Genomic DNA, 17,315 nt, shown 5'->3' on the forward strand with positions numbered 1-17,315 from the left:
TTTCTTTTCTACTTTCACCACAGTGGTTTCCCTTCTGGGCGAAGGAGCCATAAACCGAGCAGCAATTTGGGGCTCATCTGTCCATTGGTCTGAGTACCTACTATGTTTCAGTCACTATGTTCATTATGAGAAAGATTCATAATGAGCAAGACAGGGCTTACATTTTAATGAAAGTGACAGATAATCCACATGATAATTTCAGAGTGATAAGTGCTATTAAGATGAACAAGGAGATGAGAAGTACAGATTGGTAGTTACAGAATAGTCATGGGAATGCCAAGTACAGTGTAGGAAGTATAGTCAGTAATGTAATAACTATGATGTCAGGTGGGTACTGGAAATATCAGGGGGAACTCTTTTGTGGATGCACAAAGGGTCACATACTGACAAGCTCAGGGGAGGCCTGCATGGTAGCCTTATGAATTCAGAGACCAGAAGTAATCACATAGGATGGTCTGAAATTAAAACTTCCTAACTTTAAAGTAAGTCACAGCAGGTCATCCTAATTTAGGCCAATATCTTCCTTGACAAAAGTCAATCTTAACCTTAACTGAGCCTGTCTATTGTCTTTTTGCATATACAGTAACATACCTATGTAATGTCAGATAATTTCCTTTTTCCAGACCCATCAGGGCACAACCTCCCACCAGAGCAGGGACCCCAGAGCCCGTCATTGTTACTGTTATCACGTGAACTGTTAACTGTTAATTATCCTACACCCATCAACGTAAAAGAAGTACATGGGTATTCGTTTCTCATTTTACTTTTTATCCAGTCCCAGAGATTTCCCCACTTTGCTTTCTCCGCCTCCCTGATCTATCCCCCATGGATTTCATGTAACCCAGTGGTCCCCAACCTTTTTTGGGCCACGGACCAGTTTAATGTCAGAAAATATTTTCACGGACCGGCCTTTAGGGTGGGACGGATAAATGTATCACGTGACCGAGACAAGCGTCAAGAGTGAGTCTTAGACGGATGTAACAGAGGGAATCAGGTCATTTTTAAAAAAAATAAAACATCATTCAGACTTAAATATAAATAAAATGGAAATAATGTAAGTTATTTATTCTTTCTCTGCAGACCGGTACCAAATGGCCCACGGACTGGTACTGGTCCACGGCCCGGGGGTTGGGGACCACTGATGTAACCCCCTTATGCCTCCTCCTTTGATTCTAATGTATAAAATCAGGTGCGAAACTGCCATTCTCTGGAGCATTTTTCAATCTGTTGTGATTTGCTTCCCGACAGTTGTCGTCAGTTTGTCTCAAATAACATTATAAAAGTTTTCTACAGGTTTGGTATAAATACATGTGATATTCCTATATGTGTGTATATTTAATCAACCATAAAGTATATTATTGTTGGCAACGAAAGCCTTATATTCATGTAAAACAAAAGAAAAGAGAAAAACAAGAAGATGTGACAGAGGGTGACGAGGAGGGGGACGACCTTAGATAGGATGGCCAGGGAAGGCTTCTCAGGAGAGGTGACATTTCAACCAGGACCAATTTGGAAGCAGTCACATGCCCAACTGGGCACAAAGCATCTCAGTCCCAGCGAGCAGCATGTTCAGAGGCTCCACTCAGCTCCCCCCTTGGAAATGCATTCATTGGTCACCTCTGTCGCGTTTCCACTTGTCATTAGAGGGATTTTTATGAGGAGGGAAAAAACAAAAACAAAAACTAGCAACAAGTGAAGGCTGTGGTTGTGCTTCTTTCTCCACAAGAGGTAACCTTACAAGTGGGTAGTGAGGCCCCCTGGGGACAGGTGACTTTCACCTGATCCTGCAGAGTGACAAAGGAGGGATAACATCACCGATTTCCTTCTCATCCAACACCAAGTTCCCCTTTGTAAATAACCTGCATTTCAGAGCATCTACCCTCAGAGAACTCCCCGGATACCAGCTGTGTTGCATCCTGTTTCTAAGACTATCCATCCATTCACGGGTTGAAAGTGAAAAAGCTGCAGTGTTTATTCCCAGAGGCTGTGGAGAAAACCAGGACCCTGGCAGGGGCAGGTACACATGCCTTTTCACGATCATACGCCCTGATAGTCACGGCCTGACAGTCACACCCTGTTACTCTAGAACAGACATCAGAACTCCCTAGGCAAAACACTACCCTTGCAACTAGCCTAAGGCTATGATTTTCAAGCCGTGTGTCGTGGCAGGTACACAGGTATGCCGCAACACCTGACCATTTAGTTAGGGGCACTGACCTCTTTTTCCTTACATTGTTAAATAAAATGACAACAGCCACACACAACAGTAGCCATCTGGTGTGTGAATGAATCAAAATTATACCTTTTTTTTTTGTCAGATTGGCAAAAATTTTTTTTTTCGTGTGCCACAGAATTTTAGTAATTAGTTTATGTGTGCCACGAGAAGAAAAAGGTAAAAAATTGCTGGCCTAAGGAATAAAACTGAAACCAATAGACACTGTTCCCTCACCATGAGGAGCTTATACCTATTTAAAGAGCACCTGCGGTCTCTGCTTGCCTGATACCCATATGATGATGTTCATTGTGGCGTTCCCTTCCTCCATAGATTGGCATATGACTCAGGCTGCCTAATCACAGCGCCACATCCCCATGGCCACATTGATTGGTCAGAGGGTAGGCACATGAGTTGGCCCAATGAGACTGAGTCTGGGACTTTGGCTAGAGCAACCAGGAAACAGGCATTCTCTTGGCTTTGAGATTTCTAAGAAGATGGGATATAAGCCTAGATGTGCTGGCAGCAGGTTTGCCACTATGAGGTAAGAGCATGCCTGAAAAGAACCCAGGAAAGAGTGAAGAGAGAGCACGATAAATATGGAAGACATTGTATATCCCTTGGATCTAGCCACGCCCAACACCTTGACCTTTCAATTATGTTCAATAATACATTCCCTTTTATTTCCCCAGTTTGTACTAGATTTCCATCATTTGCAACCAAAAGAATCCTGACTAATATAAAAGCTTAAACCCGACAATAATAAACTGTGCCCTACAGTTATCTGCAATTAAAGGCTTCCTTTAGGAACAGAGCACAACTTTGTAAAACAGAATCTGTTTTGAGTGATTCACACTTTAAAAGAGATCCCAAAGAATTCTCATCCTTGACCTAATTACAAAGCATTTTTTAAAAAAATGCAGATTTCACAGCTGTCCTGAGACAGCTAATTAGCCTATTTAGAAAAGATTTACTAATAAGGGTGGTCGGGGAGAAAATAGTAGGATTAGTAATTGACATTTAACCAGGTTATTTTGGAAGTATTAGAAATACAATAGTTAGACTGCGTAAGCCCTTTCAAGCGCTGTGAATGTGGGTGAGATATTAGACGCTGGAGTACACTTCAGTCTCCTTTACCGTCAAAGACAAGGCTGCATCATGATACACAGCTTAAAGGCTGCTGATTAGCACGGCTCTCAACTGACCAGACCGTCAGAGTGTGCAGGGTGTGCAAGAAACTATTTAGAAATAATTAGGCTCTCAGTAGAGAAATTACATATCTTAATCAAATAGAGTTCCTTGAGGTGTATCAATTTCTTGTTGGTGTTTTGCTATATTCCTTAAAAGTTAATAAATTTAGAAACTTGCAAACTTGAAAAACAGGCTTTTTACTTCTGAAAGTAGTTGCTGGGTAGATCATGATACATTTTATTTGGATTCTTAGGGGCTTTTAAATACCATTATAATTTAAGAAAGTAGTTCCCAAACTGTGTTCTCTGAAACCCTAGGGTTCCATAAAGATAAACTGGAGCTATCTAGTCCTCCATCTGAGGAAGAGGAGGAGGAGGAGAAGGAGGAGGAGGAGAAGGAGGAGGAGGAGGAGAAGGAGGAGGAGGAGGAGAAGGAGGAGGAGGAAGAAGAAGAGACCCTGCTTCCATCAGAGCAGCTCTGCCTTTAGGTTGGGCTCTCCCAGAAGCAGGCTTTGTAATGATTTAACTGCAGGTGGTTAATTTGGGAGAGGGTTCCAGAAAGCACGAGTTGGGAAGAGGGAAAATGAGAGGGGGAAGGGAAGGAGGCCGATCAATGGTATGATATTGACTAGATTAGTGTTTTGAGCATCTGGGCCTCACACTCATTGGAAAAAAGCATGGGAGAAAGTTATTTTAAAATGTAGGTTTTGTTTTATTCAGGTACGGCAAGACCAACAGCTTAGAAGATGGCTGCCATTGAGAAGATAGCTTGTGGCACTGGTGGGTGGCTCAGTGGATAGAGCGACATCCCAGCATCCCGAGGTCGCTGGCTCAATCTCCAGTCAGGGCACACAGCAGAAGCAGTCAATGAGCGTACAACTAAATGGAATCACTAAGTGGAACAACCAGTTGATGCTTCTCTCCCTTGCGCTCCCTCCCTTTCTTTTTCTCAAATTAACGGAAAAACTTTTAAAAAGATAGTTTGTTATATTCACAGATCCCAAGAAGAAGGGGCGTGCCCTGCACAGAGGGCCACAGGGGGAAGTACCAGACAAGGCAGGTGTGCAAGCTTAGGACTGGATCATGTGAGTAATTTCAGCAGACTCTGGGGCCTAGGGGTGGTCCCTAGTGGCCTGGTACCAGGCTGAGGTGATTAGGGCAGGAAGGTGGGGACCAGAGTGTGAGAGCCCTAAAGAGCAGGATTGGGCTCTGGCTTTCTGGTTTGCATATGAAAGGTGTACTTGCAGGTGAGCCCTTTACCTTTCTGAGAATTCATTAGACAACCCTGGGAGGGGCAGTGTCTTCAAGGTCAGCAAGGCCCCAAATGTCAAATCATCAGATATAGAAATTACAAAACGTGATTATTACCGCATATAGCTTATACCTCCTGTCCCAACTGTCATTGATGGAAGCTGCTCCAGGGCACATTAACGACCTGACACTTCTCATTGGGCTGCCAAGAAAAGCCCTCAGGTCAGATTCACAGATGCTCGCAGGAAGAAGGATGTATGACCTATACAGGCCCAGTGGGCGCTGAGGGGACCTACAGGATGGGGGGGGGGGTTGGCCTCGGACAGTGTCAGTTATATGACATACTTGGTGTCTCTGGGTAAGAGTTTATAACATTAAAATAGGGTTTTCGTCTGACCGCAAAGGAAAACCTGTGAAAACTCTTTCACATTTCAGGATGAGTCAACATCTGGAATCTAAACTTTGTGGTTTATTTGACTCATTTACGTCTCAGGGTGAAATTCTGAATACTGGTGCTGCTTCTGGATGAGAGAATGACTCCCGCCCCTGTGCCTCGAGGTGGCTGGGTCACTGGGAGGTTCTGGAGAGCTGGGCTGCGAAAGGCAATGAACAGGTAACCCTAGCCTGTGACACCAGATAACCCATGAGGCAGCCTCTGGAGTCAACTGCCAACCATGACCAGAAGAACTCCTCAGAGCTCACTGAGTATCCATCACTCTCTTTTCCTCTGTTAAGCTTTCCTTCTCCATCCCATCTCTTGTTAATTTCACCTCTATTCCTACTCTTACCTCACTCAAGTGCTGGTCAAAAAATTTATAACATTATTTTTGGTGCTTTAGAGTCATTAAGTAATTTCTTCAACAGACACTTACTGAAAATTGAAACATTCACAGATCGGCAGGTCATGAAAGGGACTAGGAATCTGGCCTGAACCTATGCTAGGCAGCAGAGATGCATCTCTACAGAAAAAAAGTTTTATTCATTCTCCTTATAAAAAGGCTTGACTAGAAAGGAATCCAAACACAACACTACAGAAAGCCGTTGCCATACAAGAGAAGAGAACAAGAGAATAGGACAGGAACAGAGAACTACAAAACCAGAGACAGAACACCAAGCCTAGACTCAACCAACTCTACAAATAAAAAACCCAAAAACAGTCAATGAGAAGACAAAGAAGTGCAATCCAAATGAAACCACAAGAGACACCTTCAGGAGATGAACTGAGTGATATGGAAATAATCAAACTTCCAGATGCGGAATTCAAAATAATGATTGTAAGGATGCTTAGGGATCTTAGACAACAATGGATGGTCATTAAGAACACCTAAATAAAGAAATAGCAAGTATAAAAAAGAATCAGTCAGAGATGACAAATACAATATCAGAAATAAAGACCACAATGGAAGGAATTAAAAACAGGATAGATAGAGCTGAGGATTGAATCAGCGAGTTGGAGGACAACTTGAATGAAGGCATGAAAGCAGAGAAGAAAAGAGAAAAGAGACTCAAAAAGTCAGAGGAAACTCTTAGAGAGCTCTGTGACAACATGAAGAGAAATAACATCTGCATCATAGGGGTTCCTGAAGAAGAAGAGAAAGAACAAGAGATAGAGACTTTGTTCAATCATATCATAGCTGAAAACTTCCCTACATTAATGCAGGAGAACCTCTCACAAGTTCAAGAAGCACAGAGAACTCCATTAAAGAGAAACCCAAAGAAACCTACACCAATACACATCATAATTAAAATACCAAAGCTAAGTGATAAAGAGAAAATATTAAAAGCTGCAAGAGAAAAAAAAGTTATCACCTACAAAGGAGCCCCCATAAAGATGACATCTGACTTCTCAACAGAAACACTTGAGGCCAGAAGGGAATGGCAAGAAATATTCCAAGTAATGCAGAACAAGAACCTACAACCAAGACGACTTTATCCAGCAAGGCTATCGTTTAAAATCGAAGGAGAAATAAAAAGCTTCCCAGACAAAAACAACTCAAGGAATTCATCACAACCAAACCAATGCTGCAGGAAATGTTAAGAGGCCTGTTGTAAACAGATCAAAGTGGGAAAAGAATATAGCAAAAAAGGAATACAGCTTTAAAGAAGAAAATGGCAATAAACAACTACATATCAATAATAACCTTAAATGTAAATGGATTAAATGATCCAATCAAAAGACATAGGGTAGCTGCGTGGATAAGAAAACAGGACCCATACATATGCTGTCTACAAGAGACACACCTTAGAACAAAAGATACACATAGATTGAAGGTAAAAGGATGGAAAAAAACATTTCATGCAAATGAAAATGAAAAAAAAGCTGGGGTAGCAATACTTATATCAGACAAACTGGACTTTAAAACAAAGGATATAGTAAGAGATAAAGAAGGCCACTACATAATGATAAAGGGAGTAATCCAACAGGAAGATATAGCTATTATAAATATCTATGCACCTAATATAGGAGCACCCAAATATATAAAGCAGACTTTGATGGATTTAAAGGGCGAGATCAACAGCAATACTATAATAGTAGGGGATTTCAATACCCCACTAACATCACTAGATAGATCCTCAAGAAAGAAAATTAACAAAGAAACAGCAGACTTATTGGAAACACTAGATCAACTCGATTTAATAGATATCTTCAGAACCTTTCACCCTAAAGCAGCAGAATATACAATCTTTTCAAGTGCTCATGGTACATTCTCTAGGATAGACCACATGTTAGGGCACAAAAGTGCTCTCAACAAATTTAAGAAGACTGAAATCATATCAAGCACTTTCTCTGATCACAATGGCATGAAACTAGAAATGAACCACAACAGAAAAGCTCAAAAATTCTCAAACACATGGAAACTAAATAGCAGGTTGTTAAATAATGAATGGATTAAGAATGAGATCAAAGAAGAAATAAAAAAATTCCTAGAAACGAATGACAATGAGCATACAACAACTCAAAATTTATGGGACACAGCGAAAGCAGTACTGAGAGGGAAGTTCATAGCACTACAGGCACACTTTCAGAAGCTAGAAAAAGCTCAAATAAACAACTTAACCCTGCATCTAAAAGAATTAGAAAAAGAACAGCAAATAAAGCCCAAATGTAGTAGAAGGAAGGAAATAATAAAGATCAGAGCAGAAATAAATGACATAGAGAGGCTAAAGAAACAATACAGAGGATCAATGAAACTAGGAGCTGGTTCTTTGAAAAGGTAAACAAGATTGATGAACCTTTAACTAGACTCACCAAGAAAAAGAGAGAGAGGACTCAAATAAATAAAATTAGAAATGAGAGAGGAGAAATAACAACTGACACAACAGAAATACAAAATATTGTAAGAAAATACTATGAAGAACTGTATGCCAATAAACTAGACAATCTAGATGAAATGGACAAATTCCTTGAAACACACAATCTTCCAAAAATCAATCTGGAAGAATCAGAAAACCTAAACAGATCAATTACACCAAATGAGATCGAAACAGTTATCAAAAAACTCCCAACACAGAAAAGTCCGGTTTCACAACGGAATTCTACCAAATATTCAAAGAAGAACTAACTCCTATCCTTCTCAAACTATTTCAAAAAATTCAAGAGGAAGGAAGACTTCCAAGCTCCTTTTATGAGGCGAGCATAATTCTGATTCCAAAACCAGGCAAAGACAACACAAAGAAAGAAAATTATAGGCCAATATCTCTGATGAATATAGATGCTAAATTCCTCAACAAAATATTAGCAAACCGGATCCAACAATATATGGAAAAAATCATACACCATGATCAAGTGGGATTTATTCTGGGGAAGCAAGGCTGGTACAATATTCGTAAATCAATCAATGTGATTCATCACATAAACAAAAAGAAGGAGAAAAACCATATGATAATTTCAATAGATGCAGAAAAAGCATTTGATAAAATCCAGCGCCCATTCATGATCAAAACTCTCAGCAAAGTGGGAATACAGGGAACATACCTCAACATGATAAAAGCCATCTATGAGAAACCCACAGCCAACATCATACTCAATGGGCAAAAATGAAAAGCAATCCCCTTAAGATCAGGAACAAGGCAGGGGATCCCCCTTTCACCACTCTTATTCAACATAGTCCTGGAAGTCCTAGCCATAGCAATCAGACAACAAGAAGAAATAAAAGGCATTCAAGTTGGAAAGAAGAAATAAAACTATCATTATTTGCAGATGATATGATATTGTATATAGAAAACCCTAAAGTCTCAGTCAAAAAACTACTGGACCTGATAAATGAATTCAGCAAAGTGGCAGGATATAAAATCAATACTCAGATATCAGAGGCATTTTTATACACCAACAATGAACAGTCAGAAAGAGAAATTAAGGAAACAATCCCCTTCACAATTACAACCAAAAAAATAAAGTACCTAGGAGTAAACTTAACCAAGGAGACTAAAGACTTGTACTCGGAAAATTACAAAGCATTGATAAAAGAAATCAAGGAAGATACAAACAAGTGGAAGCATATACCGTGCTCATGGATAGGAAGAATAAACATCATTAAAATGTCTATATTACCCAAAGCAATCTATAAATTCAATGCAATAGCAATTAAAATACCAATTACATACTTCAAAGATATAGACCACATATTCCAAAAATTTATATGGAACCAAAAAAAGAACACGAATAGCCTCAGCAATCTTAAAAAAGAAGAATAAAGTGGGAGGTATCACACTTCCTGATATCAAGTTATACTACAAGGCCATTGTACTCAAAATAGCCTGGTACTGGCATAAGAACAGGCATATAGATCAATGGAACAGAACAGAGAACCCAGAAATAAACCCCCAGTTCTATGGACAACTGATATTTGACAAAGGAGGTAAGGAATACAGTGGAATAAAGACAGCCTCTTTAACAAATGGTGTTGGGAAAATTGGACAGCTACCTGCAAAAAAATGAAACTAGATCACCAGCTTACACCACTCACAAAAATAAACTCAAAATGGATAAAAGACTTAAATGTAGGCCGTGAAACCATAAGCATCTTAGAAGAAAACATAGGCAGTAAGCTCTTGGACATCTCTAGGAGCAATATATTTGCTGATTTATCTCTACGGAGAAGTGAAATAAAAGACAGGATAAACAAATGGGACTATATCAAACTATTGATAAAAAGCTTTTGCACAGCTAAAGACAACAAGAACAGAATAAACAGACAAACTACACAATGGGAGAACATATTGACAATACGTCTGATAAGGGGTTAATAACCAAAATTTATAAAGAACTTGTAAATCTCAACACCAGGAAGACAAACAATCCAATCCAAAAATGGGCAAAAGAGATGAATAGACACTTCTCCAAAGAGGACATACAGATGGCCAATAGGCATATGAAAAACTGCTCAACATCACTAATCATTAGAGAAATGCAAATTAAAACCACAATGAGATATCACCTCACACCAGCCAGAATGGCGCTCATCAACAAAACAACACAGAATAAGTGCTGGCGAGGATGTGGAGAAAAGGGAACCCTCCTGCACTGCTGGTGGGAATGCAGACTGGTGCAGCCACTGTGGAAAACAGTATGGAGATTCCTCAAAAAACTGAAAATCGAACTGCCTTTTGACCCAGCTATCCCACTTTTAGGAATATACCCCAAGGACACCATAGAACGGCTCCAAAAGGAGAAATGCACCCCCATGTTTGTGGCAGCATTGTTCACAATAGCGAAGATCTGAAAACAGCCCAAGTGTCTGTCAGAGGACGAGTGGATTAAAAAGCTTTGGTACATATATACTATGGAATACTACTCGGCCATAAGAAATGATGACATCGGATCATTTACAATAACATGGATGGACCTTGATAACATTATATGGAGTGAAATAAGGAAATCAGAAAAAAAAAACTAAGAACTATATGAAACTATACATAGAAGGGACATAAAAATGAGACTCAGAGACATGAACAAGAATGTGATGGCAACAGGGGTGGGGGGTGGGGGGAGGGGGGATGGGGCAAAGAAGGAGAGAGGGGTTGGGGGAGGGGAGGGGCACAAAGAAAACCAGATAAAAGGTGACAGAAGACAATTTAACTTTGGGGGAGGGGTATACAGCACAATCAAATGTCAAAATAATCTAGAGATGCTTCTCCCAGGAAGAGATACAAATGGCCAACAGATATATGAAAAGATGCTCAGCTTCATTAGTTATTAGGGAAATGCAAATCAAAACTACAATGAGATACCACCTCACCCCTGTTAGATTAGCTATTATCAACAAGACGGGTAATAGCAAATGTTGGAGAGGCTGTGGAGAAAAAGGAACCCTCATTCACTGTTGGTGGGAATGTAAAGTAGTACAACCATTATGGAGGAAAGTATGGTGGTTCCTCAAAAAACTGCAAATAGAACTACCTTATGACCCAGCAATCCCTCTACTGGGTATATACCCCAAAACCTCAGAAACATTGATACGTGAAGACACATGTAGCCCCATGTTCATTGCAGCACTGTTCACATTGGCCAAGACATGGAAACAACCAAAAAGCCCTTCAATAGAAGACTGGATAAAGAAGATGTGGCACATATACACTATGGAATACTACTCAGCCATAAGAAATGATGACATCAGATCATTTACAGCAAAATGGTGGGATCTTGATAACATTATAAGGAGTGAAATAAGTAAATCAGAAAAAAACAAGAACTACATGATTCCATACATTGGTGGAACATAAAAATGAGACTAAGAGACATGGACAAGAGTGTGGTGGTTACCAGGGGTGGGGGGAGGGAGGACAGGGGGAGAGTTAGGGGGAGGGGGAGGGGCACAGAGAACTAGATAGAGGATGGCGAAGGACAATCTGACTTTGGGCGAGGGGTATGCAACATAATCTAATGACAAAATAACCTAGACATGTTTTCTTTGAATATATGTACCCTGATTTATTAATGTCATCCCATTACCATTAATAAAAATTTATTTTAAAAAAAATAATAATCTAGAGATGTTTTCTCTCAACATATATACCCTGATTTATCAACGTCACTGCATTAAATTTAATAAATAAATTAATTAATTAAAAATGGTTCTCAACTTTCAAAAAAAAGAAAATTCACTCAGCTTTAAGTGCTGATGACTATTTCCTGAGCATCTGCTGGGCAAAAGGCACAGGCATGGGCAGGGGTACAAGGATGAGTAAGATGCGTCCCTGCTTGAAAAAGTCTGCAGTCTTAAGGGGAAGAGGACACACAGCTATTTAAAAAAAACACAACAAACAAACAAACAGAGACAGTTAATCAAAGGCAATAAGTATAAGTACATACCTATCCATAATGAAACATAAATGGATTAAATGCTCCAATCAAGAGATGAATGGAGAAAGAAGATGTAATACAATGGCATATTACTCAGCCAGGAAAAGAACAAAATCTTACCATTTGTGATAGCATGGATGGACCCAGAGGGTATTATGCTAAGTAAATTAAGTCAGTCAATGAAAGACAAAGACCATATATATGGCCTCACTTATATGTGGAATCTAAAAAACAAAATAAATAATCAAAACAGAAACAGACTCATAGATACAGAGAACAAACTAATGGTTGCCAGATGGGAGGGGACGTTGGGGACCGGGTGAAAAGGGGTAGGGACGAAGAAGTACAGATTGGCAGCTATGAAATAGTCACAGGGATGTCAAGTACAGCGCAGACAATACAGCCAATAACACTGTAATAACTAAGCATGGTATTCAACTTATAGGGGAGATCACTTCACAAGTTACATAAATAAATGTCTAGCCACTATTCTGTACACCTGAAACTAATATAATATCGAAAGTCAACAGTAAATGAAAAATTAGAAACAAATTTTTAAGGCCTCAACTGAATTTTTTATTTATTTCTCAAACAGCTTCCAAGTTAAGTTCCTCTTATTTGTACATGATCTTTGATTCATTTTCCGAGTGTCAGCAGGAAATCTAGAGAAAACAGCTTCCCTCCCAGCCTATAAAAGACTGCGGAAATAAAGTCTCAAAATACAAAGTAAAAACTAAAAAAGCCCTCAGCCTCCCCATAACATCCACATCTTTACTCTTTTTTTCTACAGTTATCAACACGGTGACACATGCATTGTGATCCCTGTCACAGTGTGACTGCACATCAATAGATTGTTATGCCCACCAAGCCTAATTAGAAGCGTGGCAAATGAAGCACTGGGTTAGAAATCTCTCATTTCTTTGTTGAGAATAAATCGTGTCAATACCATTCAGAAAATTTAGCCCCACCTCCCAGCTTGATTTAGTGGCTTCCATCCAAGACTGCCACATAGTCATTTTTGCTTTTACTAAATACCCACTCAGGCAGGGAACTGTCCTGTCCCACCCAATCTGTGGAGAGTGTGTCTGCCAAGGCTATGGGGTGGGTCAGAGCACTGGCATGCCAAGGGGCTGTCACCAAGGACAATGTGTATTTGAAAGAGTGAAAGAGATGGTCTCAAATCATGAAAATGCTTCTGAGGAAGTGCTTTAGGGTGGGGAGGACAAGAAGAAAGATGGGCACGTATAGCTGTGTTCAAATCTCTCTTCCTTTCCCGGTAGGATCGGTCACTCTCTGCTCAGCTGGCAACCAATCTTGGAAGGATATGAATCCAAAACACTGGGCCTAATCTTCCCTTGGGAGGCCGGGTCTCACTCACAGACAGAGCACCTCACATGTCAAACACCCATCGCATTTGTGAGGAATATGCTTTTGAGGTGGTTATCTTTCTCTCCCCATTAGGGGTTTAAATTCCCTGAGAGCAGCAATTGGGTTGTCTTGTCTGCCATAAAATGTTGAATGAGTTGAATGAATGAGTGAATAAGTGAATGAGAAAAAGCAACATGACTGTGACAGTATTCAGCATCTTGCATGGTGGCTAACAGATAGTAGGCGACAATAAATGTTGACTGCAAGAACAAACCTATGAGTTAAAGAGATGAACTCAGCACAGAGCTCCAAGCAGCTCTGTGGTAAGTACTTACTGGAGCTAAATAAAAAGGTGACTCATGAAATTTGTTTTTCTTATACAACAGCCACTAAAATAATTGAAAAATACCATGTCCTTTAATCTGGAAGTTGCATAACCAGGTGGTTTAATTATATCTTTACCCAACTCTGAAATAGCTACAGTTTGGAAATATTATTAAATGAAAGAACAATTATGGTTGTCTACCCAAGTACTTTTAAAAAATTATTTATTAATTTTAGAGAGAGAGGAAAGAAAAGAGGGAAACAGAGAGAGAAAGGAACATCGGTTTGTCGTGCCACCGATCTATGCACTCATTGGTCTGTTCCTGCATGAGCCCAGCAGGGATCGAACCTGCAACCCCAGTGCGCCAGGATGATGCTCCAACCAACCGAGCCACCTGGCCAGTGTGATGGACAAGTAGACAGTTAAGACAGATAGGAATAGGACAATGGAAAATTTTAAAACTTTGCACAATAGGAACTAGCTGAACATGTAGGCATAGGGCACAGGATGTGGTTAGGCCAGAGTAACCAGAAACTGCTCCCCAGAAAATTGTACCAGCTTTGTGTTTAACGGTTTTTGCAAGCGGTTAACAGTTACCCAGGATGTAGGTTTTTGCTTTAAAACTAGTTTTGTACTAAAGGTCGCTACTGTTCTCTGAAATCCCTGCGTGGAATGACAGTGAGCAGTTGCCAGCTGGCTAATAAAGGCTCCTTAAATTCAATTAATTTGGGCTCTGATCAATAATTACTTGCATTCGCTTCATAACATTTGGAGGACCCAGCGAGACAGCCAATATTTAATTGGCATCAGGATCGGAGCCCGGCGGGGCCCTTGCCGCCCCATTCCTAGGGGGAGATCTCTGAGAGACGTTCCTCAGCCCTGGGACAAGTGGCAGTTAAGATTTCTGCACTAAACGGTTACATTCGACCTTGTGGGAGCCATCAGCCTTCTGGCCTTACCTGTAAGCTCTGTTTCTGCATCTGGGGTGCCCCCTCGGGGTCTCTGGAGGGCTGGATGCAGCATTCCCTCCGAGACCCGATCCAGGACCACGTCGGTGGCTGGTGATCCTGGTTTATTCTTACTTGTTTTCTGTTTTGTCACTGTCTTCTGTCTGTTTGTCCTCTCGTTTGTCTTTGATCGTCCAACTATGGGTCAATCATCGTCATGTGTGTCTTGTATTCCATTACAGTGTTTTATTAAGAATTTTCAGGATTTCTGGAGACAAGCAGTGGACTACGGTGCTTCTGTTAATGTCTTTGATTTGTGACATTTTGCGAATTAGAGTGGCCCAACTTCCCTCAGTTGCAACGGCCATCAGAGGGAACTCTTGATTTGTCTATTGCTTACCAGGTCTGAGCCATCATTTTTGGATGCCCTGGCCACTCAGATCAGGTTCCTTACATCCAGATTTGGATTGACACTCTAACAGAGAAGCCCAAGTGGCTTAAGGAATGCCAACTCCCTCCCAAGAAAAAGAGAAAGTCAGAAAGGGGACAGACTATTCTCTTCACCCAGCCTCAGGAAAGGGAAAAGAACCCCTCTGTCCTCCTATCCCCTCCTGAGAGCTCCCTTCTTTTAGGACCAACCCCATATGCATTGGCCCCAGCCCCTGACTCCTCAGAAGGAGCAAAAGCTCCGGGCCCCCTGAGCACCCCCACTGAGGCGGCACCAGTTATGGAGCCGCGCAATCAGCCCCCTCCCCAGACTCGTCTGAGGCAGCTCCCATGTTACCCCTGCGCCAGGTGGCCGTGCCCCATGATGAGGAAGCTAGACCCTTCATGGTCTTTGTGCCCTTTTCCACTCGTGACCTGTATAATTGGAAGAATCAGAACCCATCCTTTTCTCAGGACGCCCATGGGCTCATCTCCCTCTTGGAGTCCATTTTCTTTACCCACCAGCCCACCTGGGATGACTGCCAGCAGCTCCTTCAGACTCTCTTCACGTCGGAAGAAAGGGAGTGCATCAGAGGTCATGGACGAAACCTGGTCCTGGGGCCGGATGGCCAGCCCTCACATGAGCCAGAACACCTTGAGGCTGTTTATCCATTGACTCGACCACAGTGGGACCCCAACACGGATCAAAGTAAGGAGGCTCTCGATCGGTATCGCCAGACTCTAATGGTGGCACTCTGCACGGCTGCATAGAAACTCACTAACATGTCAAGGGTAACCGAGGTGACTCAAGGACCCAGTGAGTTCCCGGCTGCCTTCCTGGAACATCTCCAAGAAGCTTACAGGCTTTATACCCCAATAGACTCAGAGGCGCCAGAGAATAGATGAGCAATTAATATCGCTTTTGTCTCTCAGTTGGCCCCGGATATTAGGAAAAAATTGCGGAAATTAGAAGGCTTCGAGGGCATCCCCCAGGAGCCCAGGGTCACCCTACAGGTCGGGGGCAAGCCTATAGACATTTTGGTAGATACAGGAGCCACTTTCTCAGTCGCCCAGCAAGCAGAGAGCCCAGTTTCCAAGGAAAAAGTTCCCATTCGGGGGGCCACGGGAAAGACAAAATCATATCCCTGGACTCAGGCACGTATCACCAGTCTTGCAGCTGGGACGATGACCCATTCCTTCTTGGTGATGCCTGAATGCCCGTACCCCCTTCTGGGCTGAAATCTCCTCAGCAAACTGCAGGCCACGATTTCCTTTCAGGAGGAACAACCGAGGGTGGACTTGGATTCGTGGCCTCATTCAGTGCTAGTAACATGCCCCCTAAGCGAAGAATACCGCCTAAATCAGGACTCGAAGCAGGAAGTTACAGGTCAAACTCCTGGCCTTTTGATTAAGTTGCGGCAAGAAATGCCAGGTGTGTGGGCTGAAACAAATCCCCCGGGGCTGGCCGTTCACTGAGCCCCATTCATAGTGCAACTCTTGAGTACCGCAGCCCCAGTAAGGGTCAGACAATATCCTATAAGCCAAAAGGCTAGAAGGGGCATAGCTATACATATCAGAAGGCTCAAAGAAGCTGGGATCCTGGTACCCTGCCACTCTCAGTGGAACACCCCCTAGCTCCCGGTGCAAAAGCCCGGCACGGAGGACTTCAGACCAGTGCAGGATTTAAGGAAGATAAACAAGAGGGTAGAGCAGGGGTCCCCAAACTATGGCCCGTGGGCCACATGCGGCCCCCTGAGGCCATTTATCCAGCCCCCGCCGCACTTCTGGAAGGGTACCTCTTTCATTGGTGGTCAGTGAGAGGAGCATAGTTCCCATTGAAATATTGGTCAGTTTGTTGATTTAAATTTACTTGTTCTTTATTTTAAATATTGTATTTGTTCCCGTTTTGTTTTTTTACTTTAAAATAAGATATGTACAGTGTGCATAGGAATTTGTTCATAGTTTTTTTTTATAGTCCGGCCCTCCAACGGTCTGAGGGACAGTGAACTGGCCCCCTGTGTAAAAAGTTTGGGGACCCCTGGGGTAGAGACTATTCAGCCAACTGTTCCTAACCGTTATACCCTCCTGAGCCTGCTGCCGCCTGACCGCCAAGTCTGTACCGTCCTAGACCTGAAGGATGCGTTCTTCTCTTTGCCCCCCCCCCCCTCCAGCTAGCCAGCCCATATTTGCTTTTGAGTGGACAGACCCCGAGCAAGGGGAGTCAGGGCAACTAACCTGGACCCGCAAGGGTTTAAGGACTCTCCCACCCTGTTCAATGAGGCGCTGAGCCAAG

General features: G+C 42.0%; 1 protein-coding gene across 6 annotated transcripts in view; it reads right to left on the minus strand.

The window, feature by feature from the left end:
• KIAA1549L (KIAA1549 like) overlaps nt 1-17,315 on the minus strand; it is a 286,634-nt gene that overhangs the window by 47,884 nt on the left and 221,435 nt on the right. The gene's annotated exons all lie outside the window — the stretch shown is intronic.

The sequence above is a fragment of the Saccopteryx leptura genome, chromosome 1, assembly GCF_036850995.1.
Source record: "Saccopteryx leptura isolate mSacLep1 chromosome 1, mSacLep1_pri_phased_curated, whole genome shotgun sequence".
Classification (NCBI taxonomy): Eukaryota; Metazoa; Chordata; class Mammalia; order Chiroptera; family Emballonuridae; genus Saccopteryx; species Saccopteryx leptura.